Here is a 21,956-nt window from a genome sequence, read left to right on the forward strand (position 1 = left end):
TCAGTTGGTTGAGCGACTGCCTTCGGCTCGGGTCATGATCCTGGAGTCCTGGGATCGAGTCCCGCATCGGGCTCCCTGCTCAGCGGGGAGTCTGCTTCTCCCTCTGACCCTCTCCCCTCTCGTGCTCTCTCTCTATCTCATTCTGTCTCTCAAATAAATACATAAAAAATCTTTAAAAAAAAAAGGAGAACACTTAATCTGTTCTTTAAAAAATCAACTTGAGTTTTCTTCCAGTAAAGAATATCTTTTGTGGGGAAAAAATGACATATAATTTTCTCAACAATGTATTTATTTGGGGTTGGACACAGTGAATACAGCACACTTTGCAGCTGTTGCATGAGGGTGCAATCTAAATAACATGTCTACTTGCCTGTACAAGATTGAATATTAACAAACTTATAAAAGGAATTTAACAGGCTATTCAGCATAAATTGTAAAAGGAACTTCTGCTTTTGGGGAAAATAATAAAAAGATTTTAGTCAAGACTCCCTGTAGAGTTTTTTCAGGACCATTTGGAGAGGGATATCTTTTTATTTGGGATGGTACGTACTTTTGATACTGGTACGTACATCCCCCCCCCCCCCCAAATTCTTGCAAAACAATCAAGTTTTCCCTAGCTCTAACTCTTTTTTAATTACTTTCAGTACATGGTTTATTTTTGACGGTGGGCTTGGCTATCTTTGTTAAGGATAAGGAAATTATAGACAGAAATCTTATTTGAGACTGTCACCCACACAGATTACAACCTCAGGTAAATGACCAAACTGGAAGCCCTGTGGAGTTAGGATACTCTGAAAGCTTTTGCCAACCAGATTTGTTAAGCTTCTTGTTATTTAATGAGACAATACTGTTTTAGGGAGCCTGGGAACTACCTACCCGGTTGCTAGTTTTGAACAAAGCAGCACCATCAGAAACCACATATATAATTCCATTTTAAAGATTTCTTTAAAGATTTTATTTATTTATTTGAGAGAAAGAGAGCAATAGAGAGCACAAGCAGGGAGGAGAGAGAGAAGCAGGCTTCCCCCCTGAGGAGGGAGCCCGACATGGGGCTCGATCCCAGGACCCTGGGATCATGACCTGAGCCGAAGGCAGACGCTTAACGACTGAGCCACTCAGGCGCCCCTGTAATTTCATTTTAAATAACGGACTTCGCTGTCTGAAACTTTGTGAAATTTAATATAATAAAAATAACTACCAGTATCAAGTACACCTGTATTCGAACATGGAAAAAAAAGAAAAAAACAACTTTATTTTTCTATCGGGTATACATATCAGTGTATCTTTAAAATTGAGTTACACATCTTTTGTCTTCTCATATACAAAAAAAAAAAAAAAATAAACAGGCTTTACTTCTTGTGAGCTCTCCATCTGAGTCAAAGCCCTGTCTGGCATTCCATCACTTTTCCTGTATGCATCATCCCCTCCCTCACAGGCATTTGATTGCAAGAATGCTCGAACTGACATAAACATACAAACTTCAGGGAGAAAAGCCTGAGCACTGAAAACAGAAAATTAGATTATTAGTGCTCTCTTTCAACCTTGACAGTGCTACTTTTGATGAAGGATTGAAAATTCTTGGCTAACCCCTCTTTTTGATTCATTTTGATTAAACCAGAACATTTTTATAGTGAAATGTTTATATATCACCTAAAGATAGAAAGACTGCTTTTTATTTTTATTTATTTTTAAAGATTTTATTTATTTATTTGAGAGAGAGAGAATGAGAGATAGAGAGCACGAGAGGGAAGAGGGTCAGAGGGAGAAGCAGACTCCCTGCCGAGCAGGGAGCCTGACGTGGGACTCGATCCCGGGACTCCAGGATCATGACCTGAGCCGAAAGCAGTCGCCTAACCAACTGAGCCACCCAGGCGCCCTAGAGACTGCTTTTTAAACTGGAAACTTGAATAGAAAAAAGATAGCAACAAGAATGTTTACTTGTAAGCGCAGGAGATAAAGCCAGATATTTGAGAGTATGATTTTCTGGCTCTCATACTCACTTAAAAATAAAATTCTCATTGAAATAATGGTGAGATCTCGTGTGAGGCTTTTTAATTGTCATAGAAAACTGGCACTATAGGCAAATGTACTTCATTCTCAGAAATTTGGAAACCAGAAATGCTAGTGGATTTAATTAGGATAGCTCTACTAATTTGAGCCAGAGTTATGACAAGTTCTTTTAAGTTACTCAGCAGAACCACTGGATCATACCAATGATGTCATGGGCTTGTGTTCCAGTCATAGAAATTGGCTAAGATCTGTAAATTGCCAAATAACTCAGCCTCAGAGGGACCATATTGCTTTGAAAGAGAGTGATATGGGGATTTCGAAGGGTCAGAAATGAATGGAAGTAACTTAAAGATTCCTGGTTTGGTATATGTACCGTTTCCCTTCCCTTTCTCTCTAGTTACTAGACAATTGATTGACATTCCTAAAGTGCAAAAATGCTTTCAATAATGAGATTTTAAAATTAACTGCTGAGTGTGTTTACAGCCTTTTAATAGTGTCAACATATGAGAAAGGTGAGTTCTGAGATGAGCCAAGTTTTGAAGCCCAGGGCAATTGGGGCCTGGACTATTACCATTTGGCTTTCCCATTTAGTTTTCTGCACACAACTCTCCTGTTGACCTTGAATAAGACATATCTGAAATATACTGGGGAGAAACAGATGAGAACTGGGCAGTTGAATACTAATTTGGCCTCTGCCACTTACACCTCCAGCGTTTTGGCTGTTACCGCTAGCATTCAACTGCAATGCCCTCTTCCTTGAATCTGCGCTCTCCATGTAAAGGCCCTAAGAATGAATTCCTTAATTTTTCAGCTTCAGTGTGGCAGAGGTGAAGAGAGTCAGGTAATTATTGGAAGCTTCTACGGTGCGATGCACTACTCAGCATGTCATTAACTGGAGATTGCAATCGGAAGAGTAAATGATATGCATATTTATGTACATATTTATCATTATCTGTAAATCTGGAGTTGGGCTGCTATCGCAGCATGATGGATCCGGAACCACTTATTAAATTGACTTCGTGTATCTTCATGGTTGTGAGTTTAAAGAATTCCATTTTTTAAAGGATTGTCACAAACTTAAAATGATTTGCAATCACATTAATGGGAAGAAATAAATTGAGGACACGCAGGTGAAGAGTTTAACACATTCGGGAGTGTTTGTTATACTTTAGGAGTTTAGAGTGCATTTGAAGTTAAAGTTTCTGTGTGTGCTTTTTGTCAGGTTTTGCTTCTATAGTTAACTTAATTCTTAGAACTTTTCTAAGGACTATTACTATATTAATGTTTTTGTATTCTTTACTGACTGTCTATGTAACAAAGTCACTAAAGTGTACAGACGTTCCTGCTAGTTAGCTTTGAGAGCCGTATTAAACAATTGGAAGACATTGGTTTCATGTTGTTATTGCTTTTAAATACTGCTGTACTTTGCTGCATGATTATTATATTTAATTACTTCATGATATCCATTACTAACTTTGTACCTATTGCTTAAATAATTATACCACTAATGTGGCCACACTCTTAAATAACTCGAACACTGTCAAATAGGCTGTCTCAAATCAATGTTAGATAATCCAAAGAGCACATGGCTAAATAAATCTTAGGTGGGGTGTGTGTGTGTGTGTGTGTGTGTGTGTGTGTGTGTGTGTGTGTATCAGGTAGCTTGAGTGTATTTACGAAATAGGGTTATAGGTTTTGGGATGAGTGTGAAAAATCTATTCTATCAATTCACTTTAGTAATCCCATGATTTAAGAGTAGAAGCCAAGAAGTCTTGTAAGAGAAGAAATAATGATGTATTTATATTTAGTGGGCTCTCACATTCTGGGATTATCAAAAGCAAGCAAAGATTGGAAAAAAAAGGTATTGGAAGGTCAATTTGTCCCAAGAAGTCATGAAGCTCATTTTGGGGACTAGAGGATAAAATGTCAGGGTTCTGCCTGAGGGGCTGACTTATGCTTGGTGAAGAGGAATGCAATCTCCATGGCACCATTCAGAGATCCTTTATACTTCTGCCCAAAGGAATGGGACTTACCATTTTTAACGAAGAAGCCTGTACACTCTGAAAGAGCCAGGCTTTCTCCATGTGGGTAGGGGCAGCAGAGAAAGCAGCACAAGAACAGGAGAGGTGTAGGCAGTATGGATGACTCAATTAAGGGGACTGGAAGAATAACAGGCATGGAGGAGAGCACATGGGGTAGACCAGGACTCTTTCGGGGGAGGGGGGTGGGGAGGGAGGCACCTGAGAGCTTTGAAGTCCTGGTGTTCTCATTGGATAGTAATTTGAAGTCCAAGTGTACTGAAATTAATATCTCTATTTCTAATTCTCTTTTTTTCCTCATGCTTTTGTGTTTCTCCTCTCCTTAACCACACAAATACTTTTGATTGTTGTAACTTGGGGAATCAAAAGTTAAAAGTATTACTATTGCCAATATCTCAGTTTTACCTTAATTTTCAAAGTTTCCAACTGAAAATTTGGTCAATTTCAATAGTAATGCAATTTTTCCTGCTTCTGAAATTGAGAGCAATTTTTATGTAATTTAAAATTTTTCTTGGCTTTATTGTACTGACTTAGTCACTAAAATATTGACTAGAAATGATGACTTTGGGCAACTGTGTCCCATTCTTAAATTTAAAGGGAATTCTTTTAAAATTTATTATGTATGTTTGCTGACCTTTTTTTTTAACCTGTCCTTTATAAAGTCAAGCAAGTTCCCTTGTATTCTTTATTTTTACCCTAAATGTCTGATGGATTTTTTTTGTATCTAATTTTTTTTGTATCTAAGGACATAATATGTGTTTTTCCTCAGCTGTGTTGACATAGATAAATTCATTGATATATTTTTCTAATGTTAAATGATTTTGAATTCTCATGATAATCTCTACTTGTCAGAAATATAAACTGTTTATTTTAGATAATAGCTTATTGAGAGCTTTTATATTTATATTCATATGTAGGATTGGCTTATAATTTTGCTTTCATAAACTGTTTTCATAAAGTTTTTGAATCAGTTCCATACTAACCACCTAAACTGAATTGGTAGAATTGTTATTTTTTCCGTATTTGGAAAATATTGTATCAAAGGACTGTTTATTGAAAACACGTAGATGGATTTTTTTTCCATTTTGAAATTATATCTTTTCACTGAAAAGCTTAAATATAAATTATTAGAATTTGAATTGTGTATTAGGATTTACTTCTTCTATAACGTGAAACTTTTAAAAATCATGATTCTTCTTGGCTTTATTTTTCCTTCTCTCTTGGCTTCTATTGGAAAAGTTGAATGTCCTTTACTATCTTTTAAATCTTTTATCTGCCAGATTGGAAATGAGGTGTTTTTATCAGTGTATTTAATTGAAGGTTTTGATTAAAACACAAAAATAAAATGCATATGAAATTGCAAAAGGAGGTGCTGGCCCAATATGCAAATTTTTAAAGGAGATATTTTAAGTTCTGTTTGAAAACTTAAAAAAAAAAAACATGCCTACACTGAGTATGTTAAAAATGAGAAGAGGATTTAAAAAAAATATTTCTTTGGAAAGAACAGTTAGTGTGCTGTGACTCCTATTATCATCACCCCCCCCCCCCAAGAGAGAATGAAGTGGAAAATTAAACTCTTACCTCAACCTGGTGGGGCCCTCACCAGCTTGATCTCTCCCCTTGCTTAAAGGGGAGACAGGAGGAGGGCATCTGCCTCCAGTTGGGGAAGAGTAGAGAATGAGAGAGGTGGCAGCGGGGAGTCAATTCTTGTGGCAGTGTTGGAGGAAGCGATATAGGTTTCCTTTGAACCACATGCAGGCCATGTGGGCATGGGAGCTAGTGTGGGTGTTGTCTTAGATGCTCTCAGATAGGTCTGACTGGAAGAATTAAATTTCTCAAAAAGTGGTTGAAATCAGATCACTGTGTTCTAGGGGCTGCCACATCAAGGGAACTAGAGGTTAGGAGGCCATAAAGACTAGATTCTCTTAAGAAGCCAGAGAAGTGCTTTGTGACATTCACTTCAGAAGCAGTGCTGTTCAAATAAGAAAAGTCTTGATTTCCTCATCTGACCTCAAAACTCTCCTGGCAAGTGGTGGGGGAATCTGACACAGTTGACTATCAGGTTAGGGAGATATATCGGCAAGAACAAAGGAGATGCCAACTGCACTCCCTCCCTGAAGACTGGCAGTCCCAGTGCAACACAGTCCAGCTGGAGAATGAAGGGGGAAGTATTACCTTTGAAAAGAGTTGGAGGAGTTCATTATTAAATGGTATTAGGCATCCTATGTATTAAATGAGACATGGAAGTTTCTATCACTTCTGTGAGATCGGAAAAGTCATGAAACCAGTTACCTCACAGGATAGATCTGTTTATGTCCTGTGAATTCTCTTGGATTGTATGTTTTTAGCATGCATATCTGAGTATGTGTATCTCTCCTCTCCTACTGAACAATACTATATTAAAACTAATCATTTCTAACAAATTCTTTTAACTTGGCTGTGTAAAATTTTAGCAAGATCCTATAGTCATTTATCTTTATAGCTTCTGAGTTTCCCCTTAAGACCACTCCATCCTCACCAATGTTGTGCTACTATTCTAGGTCTTCTTCTAATGCTATTTTATACTTTAATTTCTAGTCTTTAGTTTGTTGACTCTCTGGAAATTTTTTCTGCATATATTATGTACTAGAAGATTTAATGATATATATATATATATTCTTTTAGGTAGATTACCAGTGGACTCCATCCCATTTATTTCAGAATTTATTATTTACCCAAAGATGTGTACTGCTACATTTATTATATATTTCAGTGTATCATTGGGCTGTTTCTAGATTCTTTATTCTCTCTTCTATTGCTACTTTGATATCATGCCATTTTTATTGCATTAAGATTTTTCCATGTTTCTTTGGGAATCCTGACAGATTCCTTCTACCACATGAAATGTTAAATAATACTGTAAAATTTTAGAAAGATCTCAGTGGGATTCCGACTGAAGATTTTATTAGACTTATATAGTAACTTTTGATATATTTTTGTTTAGGGGAACAGGACACCTTTTCTTTAGGTCTTATTTTATGTACCTCATAGATTTTTTTTTTTTCATGGCTGCCTCACTTTTGTCATTGTTGTTTAATTCGTTCCCAGATTGTAGCTACTGTTGCTCTTGTTATAAGATTTTCCATATGCAGCAATTTGGTAATACAGACTCTAGGAAGAAATCTTTGGAATGTCTTTAGGGAGACCTAGATTCAAATGTGCTTGAGGCGCAGCCAAGAACAGGTGTAAGTCTCTTTTGAGAAATGTGGCAAGTGCTGAACAATTATGAATCTATAGGGCAACCTGTCATTTACTCCTTCCACAAAGATTTACCGAGTGCTTACTTATTAAGTGCCAGGCACTGGTCTAGGATACTGTAGTAGACAAAACAGACGACCACAACTACAACAAATCCCTTGGTTTTATTGAGTTTATATTTTAGTAAAAAAGATAGATAATAGTCAAGTAAATTGTACACTGTGCTCTACAGGGCTAACAACCAAGGAGAAAACTAAGGCAGGAAAGGGAGATAAGAAGTGCTGGGAGGGACTGAAATTTCAGATAGGGTGCACCATTTCTAAAGAGGAGAAGAGCATTAAGAGAAGAGGCAAGTCAGGTCATGGGTAGAGAGGTCATATAGTGAGTTATAGTGAGGAACAATGTTCACCTTTACTCCAAGTGAGATGGAAAGTCTCAGGAGAGTTTTTAGCAGAGTAATGAAATGATAGGCCTTGGTTTAACTGTAGTATTTTGGCTCTGGGTTGAGAATAGACAAAAGAATGGTAGCTCTGACACAGGTAAGACATGGCAATGAGGGTGGTAGGAACTATTTTGAAGGTAGAACAGGAAAATTTTGCTGACTCAATGAGCATGAGGTATGAAAGAAAACATAGGAATGACAACATTGCTTTTGGTTTGAACATGTGAAAAGATAGAGTTGCCATTGAGTTAGATGGTGAATACAGTGAAAGTAGATTTTGGCAGGGACAGGGGTTTTGGAACTCAGTTTTGGACATGCTATTTAAGGGATAGCTATTAGAAGTCAAGTAGATACTGAGTTATTGGTTGTTGAGTGTGGATTTTAGGGACCAACAAAGGCGGTATAGATGCGGGAGCCATCAGAATATAGATGGTATTCAAAACCGTGAAACTGGAGATCAACCTGCCAAGTGAGTATAGACAGAGTAGAGAAGAGATTCGGGGACTGAGACTTGAAGTACTTTAACATTTAGGAGTCAGGAGGAAGACAATAATCCAGCAAAAAGACTGGAAAACAACAACAACAACAACAACAACAACAAACAGCCAAATGTGTGTGCTAAGTGAGGCAATGCATCAAAGCAGAGAGATTGACTATGGCAAATGCTGTTGAAAAGTCAACTAGGTTGAGAAATGAGAATTGACCATCATCTTTGGCAACATGGAGTTTATCGATGACTTTGATAAGAGCAGTTTTGGTGAAATATTGTAGGAATAGGAGAGACATGGACACCACCTGGAAGAGGAAGAAGATAAATGGGGTTGGTTTGAGTTAGGAGAAATTACACTAGGCTTGTATGTTTAGGAGATGAATCACAAGAGAGAAAGAAAAAACAAAAACACAAACTGATGTTGTGGGAAACAGAGGAAGAGAATAGGTGGAGTGATGTCTTTAAGTGAGAAGGAATCGCATTTAATTTACAAGTAAAATCTTGGCCTTGGTGAGGAGCAAGAACATAAGTAGAGAATATGGACATCATTGCAGGCAGGTGGGTAGATGTGGCAGTAGAAGTTTGTGGAATTCTTCTGATTGCTTTATGTTTTCATTGAAAAAGAAACTGGGGGGGCACCTGGGTGGCTCAGTTGATTAAGCGTCTGCCTTTGGCTCAGGTCATGATCCCGGGGTCCTGGGATCGAGTCCCGCATCGGGAGCCTGCTTCTCCCTTTCCCTCCACCCTTCCCCCTGCTTGTTCTCTCTTGCTCTCTCTCTCAAATAAATAAATAAAACCTTTTTAAAAAAAGAAAGAAACTATGGCTGTTAGCTGAAAATAAATATGGGGAAAAGTATGTTGGAAGTTTCTAGACAGGAAAATGAATAAGTCACAGGAGTAGAACTGTTCCAGCCCCAAGCTCTTGTTGGCATATAAAACGTCTCCGATGGCCTAGCCCCCAAAACATTCCTTTTTTTTTTTTTTCCTTTGTTACAGTTCTCCAGTTTTTCACTGGACACATTATCTTAGGGAGCACTGTGGCCTTCTTTGCAGCTAGGTATGGCTTTATCTACATTTAGCCAATGAGATTAGATAGAAATGTTGCTTGTAATTTCTGGGAAATTTTCTGAGGAAAGAGGGGCTGAATTTCTTTCTTCCTGCTTTCTGTTGCTTGGATTGCGGAAGTGATGCCTGCAAGTTGAGTAGCCTAAGTGGACCATGAACTAACTGATAGTAGTCAGAGCCCAAGGCAAACTTCGGTGCTAATTTATTATTTGGGGCACAATAGTAAAAGAGAAAGTGAGGCTAGGAAGGAAGAAAAGCAATACAAAGTGGCATGTTTCTGAGTCACCCAGGTCTTCACAAGAAAATATATCTGATTCTATAATCATAGGAACATCCATTACAAACAGGGTGGGAGCAATTACTGCTAGCTTCTTGCCATCTACCGTCCCTATTTGTCAAACTTCTCTCTTTGGGATGCCCAGTCCTCCCTGCTGCTGGGTTCTCTTGCCTGGTCCTCCCAGGTGGGTGCTGGGGAAGCCAGAGCCTAAGCATTTCAGGTCAAGACAGACATGGGCAATAGAGCTGCAGGGGTGTAGGGCAGTCACTGGAGGCTGAGAGACCATGGTAGGAGAAGATAAGTAGATCAGTAATGGTGACTAGGATTTTGTGACTTGTTGCTGGGACCCTTCTGGCCAGTCATCAGGGCACAGTGCTATGTAGTCTTATTCTTATGTTGCTGTTATCAGCCTGGGAGATCATGGGAAGTAACTTGAGTTTCCATTTCTTCATCTCTTCCAAGAGAACATTTTTTTGGGAGGGAGTAAATATAACTAATTTGAAATAATGTTCAATGTCATTCTTGTCACCTGTGATTCAAGAAGTTCAAGCACCTTCTAAATTTAATTCTTTTGGGTTATATATATGTATCTTCTAGTATATTATTAATACTTTGGAAAATAGCCATAAAATAGATACAATGCTAGATTCTAGATTCTAAATGTGGAGTGTTCTTACTGCAATGGCAGTGAGTCTGATGATAATCAGATGGTGCAAGTTCATAAAACAAAATGCTGTTAACACTGTTTACAGAGGCCACAGTATCTTGTTGATTAAATCTACTTCAACTTTGTCATCAAATGGGGAAAGTGTTTTTAAGATGTTCCGTTTTATAATTAGAAAAGCCCTCATTTCCATCTTTTTTACTTTCTAATCTATTCTGAAGACTATACATAGCTAAACTATCTGGTTCTAAAATGGTTGAAGGTAGAAAGAAGGAGGCAGTCCCATTTCTCTCTATAAAAAATGACATGTGCTAGATGAGTGGTAGAGAATGAGGGATGGCTGGGTCACCTAGGGCTGGGCTGAGGAGAATGGGGACTAGAGTAGAATGGGGCCTTGAAGAAAGGACACTTGTCAGATAAGGTAGCAGGTTAATAACAGTGTGACAGAACTATTTAAATCATTTCAGTAAAAGGAAGGAAAAATCCATTAATCTGGCTTGTGTGGTTTGGCCACCAAAGGTTGATAGCCTATCAGTGTTGCTGTTGGTTCCCTTGGGGCAGATATTTTAGCTATGGGTGAGGTGCTATTGTGCTATTGTTGACTTACAGCTTGTAATATTCAAAGGCTTAGAAAGAAAACGGACCAATAAAAACAGAAAGGCTAACCACGGTATAGGTAGGTTGGCATATAAAGAGTCTCTATTTATCCTTGTTAGTGGAATAGAATTACAATGTTTGGCTGAAAATGACAAGAGAGCCAAAATAAAAGTGGCTTAGGCAGAGAAGTTTATTTTCCTCTCGCATAAAAGTCCAGAGGTTCAGGACTGATAGAGATATTATGGTCCGCGATATTAGGGAGCTGGGCTCCTTCCATCTGGCTGTTTTGCCATGTGTAGCTTAAGACTGCATGGTCCAACATGGCTGCTCTCTCTCCATAAAGAATATTCCAGACAACAGGAAAGAGAGTAGAAAAGGGATGGGCCAGCTCCATACCCTTTAAAGACAGTTCCAAGAAAATATGCACAATATATGTGTACACATGATTTTCCAGACTTAGTCATCTGGATGCACCTGGTTGAATGGTCATCCAGAAAGTGTAATTTTAATTTGATGTTTCCGTGTGCCCAGCTAGAATTTGGAACTCTTATTAGGGAAGAAAGGAGCACAGACTTTGGGGGGACAACTTGCAGCCTCTGTCACAGTCATCTGAGCCACTGGTAGTTGGTTTTCTAAGTTCTTTGATCATTTTGGACAGTATATTTGCATTGTAATTATTTTCTCCTGCCTCATTTGTTTAATTGAAGTGTAGTTGACCTACAATCATATATTATTTTCAGCTGTACGACAGTGATTCAACAATCATATACATAATGCAATGCTTACCACAGTAAGTGTAGTTACCCTGTCACCCTACAAAGTTATTATAAAATTGACCGTATTTCCTATGCTGTGCTTTTCATGCCTGTGATTTATGTATTTTATAACTGGAATTTTGTACCTCCTAGTCTCCTTCACCTACTTCTCTTATCTCCTCATCCCTCCCCTCTCACGCCACCAGCTCTCTGTACTTATGAGTCTGTTTTTGTTCATTTTGTTTTGTTTTCCAGATTTCACAAATAACCGAAATTATATGGTATTTGTCTTTTTCTGTCTGACTTATTTCACTTAACATATACCCTTTAGGTCCATGTTGTTATGGATGGCAATATTTCATTCTTTTTTTTTTTTTATATCTGAGTAATACTCCATTGTTTGTATATACCACATCTTTATCCCGTCTTCAGTCGATGGACGCATGGGCTGCTTCCATATCTTGGCTACTATGAATAATGCTGAAGTAAACATAGGGCTGCACGTATCTTTTAAAATTAGTGTTTTCATTTTCTTTGGGTGAATACGCAGTAGTGTAATTACTGGATCATATGGTATTTCTATTTTTAATTTGTTGAGGAGCCTCCATAATGTTTTCCACAGTGCTTGCACCAGTTTACATTCTGTGTTGCAATTTTTTAAATTTAGACAAATGTTAGAGTTTGTTTTTATTTCTTTTATTCCCTTAACATACTTTATTTGAGCAGTGCAGAATTAAGACTACAACTTCATATAGATTCTTTATATTCAGTTTCTTCTAGAAATCTCAAAGTCACGGAATTCTCTTTCAGCAGCAGTCTCTCACTGCGATGATGTCCAAGTTATGTTTTCAGATGAACATAGGAAATGAAATTTAGTTATCACAGAGCCAGGATTTTCTAAATTACTATCTTCTATTTTTTTAAGCATTTGTTTGTCAGCCTAGGAAAGAAAGTAAGTAGGACATACTCCCTGCCTCAAGAATTCTATTGAGTTCAACAGGCACAGGATGCTTACAGTGTGTGCAGCACGCTGCTGGGCCCTGTGTTCAGGCATGACTAGGGCAAGAGCCCTCTCTTTGGGGAGATCTCTAATGATGAGGGAGGCAAGGCAAATCCATAGAATTCCATTTGGGAACCTTGGGTACAGAGGGATATGAACAGGGAGTTAAGAGTGGAATATAGGAAACTGTCTTAACAGATAGGTACAACCTATTAAATACTTGATTAAGGTTATATGCTAAATGAGGGAATATCCAATATTTTAAAAACATGAACTTGCTTCTTAGGAGAGGATGTTAGTTTTTACTTCTTCCTCAGCTAGTGTTACAATTTAGATGTGTAGCCTTCTCTGTCCTTGCCCATCCTTTATCTTTACTTGCACAGGTGCTGGTGCCTCATGTGGTTTTTAGAGTCTGCCCCCCCACCTTCAGACCACAGGGAGGGAGGGAGCTTGATTTTAGTCCCGTGCCAATTCTGGGTTGGGTACGTGACTCAGACTCTGATCAGTGAAGCCCATCCTCCTGGCCGCTGGGACTGGTATGACGAGGGGCCTCTCACCCAAGCAAAGCCAAAGAGACCTGGAGGAACTTTCGTTCAACAATGTACAGGGGAGGTAGTTTTCTGCTAAACTAAGAAGTTCAGGGTAGGTAAGTCTGAATTTGCTGAGTGGTCACCTTTTGAAGAAAATCTGCCTAACAGGGAAGTGAGCTAGGACAACAGTCAGGGGAGGAGAGCCAGAGACTGGGTCTGGAGGCATGAATGAATCCCTGGACCCATTTGGCCATAACCCAAAGCCAATTTTAGCCTCCATGCGAGGGAAAATTTTTTAGGACACTTAAACCAGCATAAATTGAGTTTCTGCAATGCACACAAAAGAGTTCTGACAAATGAATAGAGGTGATAAGAATATAGTGAGTGAAATGACGAGCACCTGGTGTGGTGTTGAAGAATCCATAACTCTTCCTACTTCAGTTCTTTAAAGAAGGATCCCAAGCAGTATTCCCTATAAATAGGTTTTTCTACAAAGCAAATGATTCTATGAAAAATAGCTTGTTGAATATTGCTAATTCTATCAATCTCTTGGGGATACGTTTTGTTAAATTCTCTGAGAAATCTTGCAGAGGAACCTGGCAACAGTGTTTAAAAGTCCCTAATTTTATTTGTCCATAGACACCTCTTTTCCTCACAAACTTCTATTTTGAGAAATATAGTTGTAAAAGTTCTCCACAATTTCACCTGGCGGAAGAATCTCCGTCACAGGTCAGAGATAATATTTAGACAATACTTAAGCGTTTTGTGGCTTCGGAGTTTGATTTCTAGATTGCTAAAAATGAAAAGGAATTCTCTCATAATCACCTAGACAGTCTTTCTTCATAAAGCCTAAGCCTTGTTAATCTTTTTTGCTGAACTTTGGGTATGAATGTCATAGCTGTTCAGATTTGTGACATATTAAAGATGACTATTATTCTGGATAATGAACATGGTGCTACATAAAGCCAGCTGGAAAGGTGAAGCTCATCACAAGATTGTCTGAAAGATTCCAGTCACACTTTGGCTTAACTCTGACACCAGAGTACTGAGCCACATTTTGAAAAATAGCATAATTTATTTTACTTTCATTCGAAAAATCACTGTATTTTAAAACAATTTAATTATATTTTCAATTTATTTCACAATAAGCCTGATACAAAGCAGGCAGGAAGTAACTTTGGAATTAGAGCATTCATTCTCATTTATTGGCTTTTTAAATTATTTCCTACATATAAGTAGTGCTGAAAAAATTAAAAAAAACCCTAATAATTATAATCAATTATAACAGGAACTGTGCCACGTTAATTCTTTTATTTGATAGTGAATTATATAAAAAGATTTCAAATATGGTACAGGTAGGAGATTTGCAAGAAAAATGAGTTAAAAGACTGTAAGCAATATAATATCACATTATAGTTGAATCGTTAACAAACTCTTACTCAGACTCCTTCTGAATAGAGGTATATTAAATGATCAATTATAAAATTACTCAGGAAGCTGTAGGAGTTCCGTTATTCATTTTAAGAGTCTGAGTGTGGTACCCACTGCCTTTGATTCTTTCTCTTCATCAATGAGGCCTACCCTGACTACTCAAAACTGAAACATCTCTCACTCTGATTCCTCTTACCCAGCTCCACTTTTATTCTGATGGCATTTGTCATTATATGATATGCTAAATAGCTTATGTATTATTTTTTCTTGTCTAGACTACAAGCGCTGCAAAGGCTTGGACATTTTTTTCTTCACTGTTGTGTCTCAATCACCTAGAACAGTGCCTGATTCATCCTAAGTGTTAAAAAATACTTCATGCTTGAGTGACTGAATGAACAGAGGGTATTGTGTAAGTCCCTGTTCAATATTGCTTGCCCTCACAATTTCTAGAATCATCTGGCACAAATGTCATCTTGTGCTTAAATCAGATTATGCTGGCAGAATAATATGAGAGGCCCGTGGAGAGAGCTCCCCCTGGAATAGCTTCTTCAGCAGTGCCTAAAATTAAACCATTAATGGATGTCTTCTTTTCTTCCTTCTTCTCCTTTCTTTTTTATTTTTTAACTATTTTTTTTTTTTAATAAGAAGATGAGGTATTGTAAAATTTAGACACCTTTGGGAAGAGTAACACACTCCATGCCCAACGTCTTAATGAGATCACTAGCCATCATTTCTGCTGTTACCCCCTTGATCCAAGAAACACGTATCTCTTCCCTGAATTACTGGAATAACGTTCTAACTGGGCCTTCCGCTTCCACTGTTATCCCTGTAAAATCTCTTAGCACAAAACCGGAATAATCCTAGGCTCCAAACCTCCAATGTCTCCTCATATCTCCTTTTAAAGGCCTGAGTCTGCACCATGGCCTGCACCAGCCTGTGTGACCTGCAACTGTGCCTCCTCCATTTCATCTCCACATTCCCCTCTGACTTCATTTCCTACACTTTCTCCTGCTCCCCGCGGCCTCCTCACTGGTCTTCAGGATGTCAGCATCATCTGTTCCCCGCCTGCTCTTTATCCGCATAGCCTCACGGCTAAGTCCTTGCCTTTCTGAAGATTTTATTTACATGTTGCTTTCTCACTGAGACCTACCCACACTACCCACTTCAAAATTGTCACCTCCACCGTCTTTCTGAAAGCCCTTTTTCTCTGCTCTACTGCTTAAATCTTTTCCAAAGAACTTATCAACCTCACGGGCACCTGGGTGGCTCAGTTAAGCATCTGCCTTCAGCTCAGGTCATGATCCCAGGGTCCTGGGATCCAGTCCCATGTCAGGTTCCCTGCTCAGTGAGGAGGCTGCTTGCTGCTGCTTCTCCCCCTGCTCCTGCACCCCTGCTCAGGCTCACTCTCTCTCTCTCCCAAATAAAGTCTTTAAAAAGAAAAAGAACTCATCAACTTCTAACATAATTTAGAGGTTTCTTATTTATTATGTTTAACTTAAATTGTCTGTCTCCTCCTACCAGGATGGGGATTCCATGAGGGCAGAGATCTTCATTAATTGGGATGTAAGTATACCCCAAACTCCTAGAATAGCCCCTGGCACGTAGTAGATACTCAAATCATATTTTTAGAATGAGTGGATATATAAGATTTCATTTGTGAAGGACAGGAAAATATTAGCAAAGTAGAGAAACCCTGGAAGCCTTGAAAAAATTGGCAATAACTGAGAAAGAAACCGTAGAGGGTAAAGGTTTGTTACTGTACCTGGCCTGTCAACAGACTCTTGGTCCAGTCTGGCTAGAAACTAATTTGGATCCCAGGCTTGTAATATGATTGTCTGATCATTTGTTAACTTTATTTTACCAACTCTCCCATTATCTAGAAAGAAAATGGACTGTACTAGGCGTAGTCTCATGCAAGCTGCCATAAAAAGGCATGTTAGGATCCAGTTGGTGTTAATAGGCTTGTTCCCTAATGGGAACTCTTAATTCCACTGTTTTGAAAACATTCAAATGTCCTTCAGCTACTACTGTGTGCTGATGACCTTTTACTCAAAATACACCAGTAAGACAACTGTGGAGAGATTATCAGAAGCTTTGCTGTATCAGCACAATACTCTTGACTGCTGACAAGCCTGACAATAATTTGGGTCATGGACAGGCCTGCACCAGATTTAGAGAGAAATGCCAACCCTTAATTGACATAACCAAGCCCCATATTCTTACAGAAAACTCTACAGTAGGCAGTGTTTTGCCCAGGGTTGTACAAAAGATAAGAAGAAAACTAAATTGAAAAGCTTGTATTTTCTGGAGGAGCTTTTGGGAACTACTGGTGGCAACTGTATTTGGGCTTCTCTAAAAGTCCCTTCACAAACTATGAGAGGAATTTGTCCTGCAAGTTATTAAAGGAGTTCCACTGGTAAAGAAACTATTAGCAGTGGTTACTTCTGGAAATAGGCAGTTTCGGAGGAGAAAGACTTTGCATTTTAAGCATACTTAGGCTGTTTGAAATTTTGTGGGTCAATTGGATTACTTAAAAAGAAGTCCTCAACCTAGTTTATGGTGAATTCAATAGCTGGTATGTGCATCTTGAATCTCCTGGGGAAAAAAAAATCAACAATTAAATCCCACTCAAAAAAACAACATGAAACCAAAAGCTTTTGTATTATGCCGTCTCACGTCCTGGATCCTAAGGAAGGCGTCATGATAGGTTCTCTATTAGTATATAGAGACACCTCTCATCTCAGAAATGGGTTTTATTCTAAAATGTATTTACACTTCAGTTGTTTGGAACATGAGATGCATTTTTTTTTTCCCTTTAGAATTAACTTTGCACAGGTAACCCAATTCCATTACAATTCTGTATGTAACGTAAGAACAAACCTATTACATATCTATAAAGAAAAGTGCTGATAAGTCTTAGGTTCTAAGCACGTTATCAACCATGTTTCAGTGAAAGGGAAGCATTTTGGAGTCCATTATGGAAAAGTAGGACTCTACCTGCTTCCCTTTGTTCCTGTAAGCGGGATGGTGGGATCCTTTCTTCTCTGGCTCTCACTGCTGGAGGTAGGAAGCCTTCCAAGTGTTCAGTCTTTCCTGAGATGATGTTTTCTGGACCAGAGCAAAGAGCTCTGTAGTGGGCAGAGGATCTCAGGTGGTATGAGAATGCCAGACAGAACACCATCCTGGGAATCTGAGAGGAATGAGACCCAGAGGGATGGGGCCTGAGGGACCCAGCCTGGTGCAGTGGCTGGGTGGAATTCACCTTTCTCGACCCTTCATTTCCTCTGTTTTCACTACTGTTCACCTTCTTGTGTTTGGCTGGGCAGAGAAGGAGAAACAGTAGTCCTGACAGTCCTGTGAGACAGTAGGACACATTTCTCTTGCTCTTTTCTGCTAAGATGAAGAAACCAATACCAGGATGTCAGGAACACAGTGGGGTAAGAGCAGGGATCATGTGTGAGGAAATAGCTGAGCAGGTTTTCCTCTCCCTTTTCTCATTTACTTCTGCCAGTTGCAGCTGCCAGCTCAAAATTTGTATTCAGTATACTTAAGAGGGTCAGCAGAAGATCAAAGCCTACTCATGTTATGTGTCTACAGGTGTGAGTAGCTTTGTCAGAGGCCTAAGACATGAACCAAGCAGTTCTCTTGTAGAAATGCTATTTCACGAGCAAATAGAATCATACCAGAAATACACAATTGTAAGTTGAGATAATATAACTTTTCATAGATTTTTTTATAGGCAGAAAACATCATCAAAAAAAAAAAAACAACACATTGTTCAAGAAGTTGTAAATGAATAAATAAGCTGGGGGGAAAAGGATTTTGGCAAATGTTCCAACAGGCTTTTATCCTTGGCATAAAGCAATAATCGTGGAGAAATTGATGGAAGTCCATTGCTTGAAGGATATAAAATTGGGGATGAGCAAGATGAGGTAATGTTTTTTTTCCTAGTTCATATTCTTTGAATTTCAGTGGAGACAGATTCCTTATGAGTTGGGTAGTATTGAAACATATTTTCCTCTATTTTGGGTATCATTACTTTTAAATTGTTGAGAGATTATCAAATGCTATTTTTATGTTTTATAATGTTATTTCTTATATGGTTAAAGACTTAAGTCACTTTTAAAAGCCAGCATTAAAAATTAGAAGAGCAATTTTAATATTTATATGACCCCTGCCATTCAGAATGTCAGATTAGGATTGACATACACTAGAATAATAGGAAACAGTAATATTAGAAAACAGTAACAGAAACATAGCAGTGAATTTCTGTAACTTGCATGTGAATGTAAGTTATATTTATAAAAGAAAACATTACCATCTTCTTGCCTGATGGAACAAAAAAATAACTATATATTTATTAAGCAAGCCACCATTCCAGGAATTAGATACTTGTTCACTATGGCACACCTTTCTGATCTTTGTGGAGCATCTGTTTTCCTTGGGAAGCATTAATATTGTTAATGATGATTCTAAGGATACCATTTATTGAGCATTTATTGATACCATTTATTGAACCTCCATGGCAAAACTGTATGAAATACCGCTACGGATTCCCATCTTCCTGCTTTGTCTCAAAGATGAAAGCTGTAGAGCTGTAGACAAAACTGTCCACTAAATTTCCTCCCACTTACCTAAATAACTGTTAACTTGACATTCTAAGATACTATTTGTTAATATTAGAGAACCATCATGGGGAAAGTTCGTATTAATGTTTACTGTCGAATGCCTTTGTTCTATGCTAATTATATTTACAGTATTCACAAAAAGATGAAAATGTATTAACTCTGTAAATTTCTGACCACAATCGGAATCTGGAGGTTGTGCCTAAATTGTCAAAGTTTTGCAAAAGTTCACCTATGAACTTAAGTCTATGTTGAAATATGTATAACTGATGTCAGACACAATTATAGGTTTATTTGGAGAAGGAAGAAGGAGCAAAGTGATTCTGCCAGTAGAGGGAGAGAACACTGACTATTGAGTCAATGTGTCAGAGAGAAAAAAAGGAAGAAATGAAGGGGGAGAGAGAAGGCAGAGAGAGAGAGAGATTTTTTTTTTAAGGGCTACTTTGTTATTTACCATGAGCATGGCCTTCTCTACGCTAGATGAATACATTTTTCTCTGGTTCAGGAAAATTCTGGCCTATAAAAAGTGAATTGTAAAGACCTGCTTTAATTTGACATAGCCATGATGATTTCATACTCTGCAGATTGGCCTTGGGAAATTGAGAACACCAAATATGAGGTACCACTGAACCACCTCCACTTTCTCTGATGAGGTATAGGACACCCTGTAACTTAGTTAGGCTTCTGACATGTGACTGAAGTGCACAGTTTGGGATATACACTATGGCCAAGTAGATTTCTTTCAGGATTCCATCACTTCCAAACCGTGAGAAGATTTTTGAGAAAGTACCCTTTGTGAAGACTTTTCAAATAAGAGGCATTCCTTAAGATTAGTTTGAAGTGAGAAGTACATAACCCAAAGATAAGCATGAAGTTATCACACTTCTCCATATTTGTGATTGGCAAATCCTTCTGGAGACTGAAAGTATTTAACAACTCTATTTTTATTAATTCTTATAGCTCCAGACAAATCTTCATTGCACATCCTCTCCAAATGATATAGAGAATGTATGTTGATTACATATTTGAAGATTTAAAGAATTGGGGAGTATTTTAATTTGAAACATTAAGAAATTTTCATGTAATTTTTTATAAAGACATACCATTTAAATATAGAAAACATGACATTGATTTCTTTGATTGAACAAAAACATTCACAAGACCAGTTTTCAGGCTGAAAAAGGAAATGCAAATTTGTAAAACCAGTGTTTCTGCCTGTAGAGAGAAAACTTCAAAATAATGATGGGGTGATAATTTTCTTAATGTTTGGTAAGTTCAGTTGGAGTCAGAAGCAGAATGTTTATACCTTAGGAATTTACAAAGAATCTATAAGTGCAAACTTGTTCACAAGACACTCTACTTAACAAATTCTTAGGTGATAAACCCAGTAGGGGCAAAAAAGGAAAAAAAAATGTGAGGAGAATACAAACTATCTTTACTTCACACTTAACAAATTTAACTGTCCTCTCCAGATTAGCAACAGATTCCCCCCTTGAGACATCAAAGAAGGTATTCTGCCCTACGTTTTTAGCACATCCAGTAGAAAGGAAAAAAAAATGATAAACACTTTGAAAAGGCTAACACAAGATTCAATTATGGTATTTAATTTGCTTTGGGAAAGGATATTAAAAAATATTTCTCCTAAATCTAATGTTTTTCTGATGGAGGAGAAAATAATGGACTTTTTCCAAGTTGCTAAAAAGTGGTATCAGATTATTGTTTGTACATGGTACTGAATAATTTACAAAGATCATTTTCCATGTTGATGATTCCTCTCCTCTTTGTCTGGAATACTGTTAAGTGTCTTGATTTATTGTTAGTCCAAACACAGGCAGTTTAAATCTATCAGTACATGTAGACATGAAGTAGTTTAGACTGATTTAAATCTGTGAAAGCTGAAAATTCTTTAAATGGTGGCTGAAATTTCATTTTAATTTTCCTTTGATCTAGAAACCCTTTTCATCAAAAGACTAGGCAATGACCTTCTGGACTTCAGCTTTTTCCACCCAGAACTTCTAGGCTGGGACACCTTCTCAGAGAGCCAGTGTATTAAACCCTGACTATGTAATCATAACAGACCCATGACTGACTGCTTCCAGAACATTCTTCCAGCCACCAGAAGCTGCTGCTATTTCATATGAAAACAGGAAAATCATTTGCTCAATTAGGTAAGATGTACAAACACAGTCCACGTGGCCACAGCTCATTGCTTCTGAGAGACCCTCCTTGATCTGTCAGGGCACTGCTGCACCTGCGGCTGAACCAAACCAGACTCACGTCTTTAGTTCCTCGACCCTTGGCCAATTGACAGACTGCATCTACCTTTGCTTCTGCACTCATTCTCAAATTTCTGGGCATGTTTTCTGGTCATTTCAATTCTCACAGTAAATTCTGGGTTATCTATGAAATGGACCATCTAAAATCTGGGATTCTCAGTTCTTCTCTCTCTACCTCATTGACGTGCACTTCTATGTCATTTTGTGAAGGCACTCTCATGGTTAGATTCTCACTCCTTGCCATCACCTACACAATCTCACCGATTACATAATAAATCATTCAACTGTGTAAACATAACTTCATGCTTCTTGCCTTTCTCAGTTTTTCCAGATCTCTTATTCTTAAAAAGTTGGGAACCTCTGGTTCCTATCCCTTATATATATTTTTTCTCTCCCCATTTAACTCTTCCAGCATTTATTTCTCTCCTTGATTTCCATTTTGTGCCAACATCAACTAACATCTGATGGGATTCCCTCAGCCTCTTGCCATTAAAACCACAGTCTCACTCATACTTGCG

General features: G+C 38.1%; 1 long non-coding RNA gene across 1 annotated transcript in view; it reads left to right on the forward strand.

Annotated features, from left to right (window-relative positions):
- LOC113916241 overlaps window positions 1-21,266 on the forward strand; it is a 38,067-nt gene extending 16,801 nt beyond the window's left edge. The window contains exons 2-3 of the long non-coding RNA XR_003517888.2: window positions 16,059-16,100; window positions 21,113-21,266. This is a non-coding gene — a long non-coding RNA (uncharacterized LOC113916241). The remainder of the gene's footprint in view (window positions 1-16,058; window positions 16,101-21,112) is intronic.
- The last annotated feature ends 690 nt before the right edge of the window (window positions 21,267-21,956 follow it).

Source organism: Zalophus californianus, chromosome 1, assembly GCF_009762305.2.
Source record: "Zalophus californianus isolate mZalCal1 chromosome 1, mZalCal1.pri.v2, whole genome shotgun sequence".
Lineage (NCBI taxonomy): Eukaryota > Metazoa > Chordata > Mammalia > Carnivora > Otariidae > Zalophus > Zalophus californianus.